Source organism: Gossypium hirsutum, chromosome A04 (assembly GCF_007990345.1).
Source record: "Gossypium hirsutum isolate 1008001.06 chromosome A04, Gossypium_hirsutum_v2.1, whole genome shotgun sequence".
NCBI lineage: Eukaryota > Viridiplantae > Streptophyta > Magnoliopsida > Malvales > Malvaceae > Gossypium > Gossypium hirsutum.
Window position 1 is genome coordinate 46,053,766 of NC_053427.1, and position 1,355 is coordinate 46,055,120.

The 1,355-nt window shown below is 35.8% G+C and overlaps 1 non-coding gene across 1 annotated transcript; it reads left to right on the forward strand.

Moving 5' to 3' along the window:
* The first annotated feature begins 501 nt into the window (after positions 1-501).
* LOC121228734 (small nucleolar RNA R71) lies at positions 502-607 on the forward strand. The gene has a single exon (XR_005926309.1). It is a non-coding gene; the product is annotated as a small nucleolar RNA R71 (small nucleolar RNA).
* The last annotated feature ends 748 nt before the right edge of the window (positions 608-1,355 follow it).

Below are 1,355 nucleotides of genomic sequence, written 5' to 3' on the forward strand. Positions count from 1 at the left end.
TTACTGGGTCCAACCCTTTTGTTACGCTAAGAAAATTTCGGGTGGTTTTGCCAAGATGGGTTATAAAAATTTGATTGAGGTCCCTACCTACCTCGGTTCTGGTTCTGGTTACCTATGTAGTAGACATATTTTGGGTTTGATGGGCAATTTTTGAACAAGTTCCCTTCCCCAAATAGACACAGGTTAAATTTTCAAATTGATTGGGTGGTTGAGCTGCAACATTGTTAAACCTATTAGTATTAAAATTTATAAGCATTAATGATATCGAAGATACCTAAGCTACAAGTGAAGTGCAGGCGTCCACTTCATGTACTCTTGCGATTTGTCTTGGAGCTTCTAAATTGGTTGGCCATTGGTAATTATTGCTGGCAATTATCTTAATGATTTCATAAGCCTCATTGTAAGACTTAGAAAGGAGAGCACCATTAGCAAAAGCATCTACTACCATCCTCCGTGAGCATTGAGACCATTATAGATGTCTCTAGTTGGATGCAATGCAGAATTTCGTGATGAGGGCATTATTGTAACAGTTCTTTAAATCTTTCCGGCACTTCTTACAAGGACTCGTCTTCCATCTATTAGAAGGTAGTGATTTCATTCTACAACTAAACTTTCTTCCTAGGTGGGAAATATTTCATAAGGAAGCATCCTATTAACTTAAGCCATGTAGTAATAGAATCTGGTGGCAATGAGTTCAACTAGGCTCGAGCTCTATCCCTTAGTGAGTATGGGAATAACTTTAATCTTAATCAATCTTCGGGTACTCTGGCTAACTTGAAGGAATCACTCACCTCCATAATCAATCTCAAGTGAATGCGAAGATCTTCAATAGGCATTTCAATGAATTGGCCCACTGTCTGAAGTATTTGGAACATGACTAGGTTTTGCTCGAACTATTGTGCCTTGATCTCAGGTTTCCTAATTCCTAGATTAAGCCCATGAAAAAATTGCACGACATACTGTCTTAAGGATTTATCTCTATCATCAGCAATAAAGATAGGGTTTTGAGCATGATTCACTCCATTTTCTTGGTTTTGGTTTTGATTTTTGAAATTCATCTTTTCAGTCCTTCTTTGATTTGCTTGTCTTCTCCTTTCTCTGAAAGTCAGTTCTATTTCAAGATCTACGGGGAGTAAGTCGATAATTCAACCAATACTCATAAACACCTGAAACAATCACAGAAAAAATAATTAAATTAAAATTAAATAGAAAAATAAACCAAAATGAAAAATTAATAATTTCATAAATAATGTCTTTTAAAACAGTCCTCGAAACAGTGAAAAAACTCGAAACAACAAAAATGTGCAAGTGCACACAATCGTAACAAGTAATAAAGTGACAAGTATGTCAAGTTA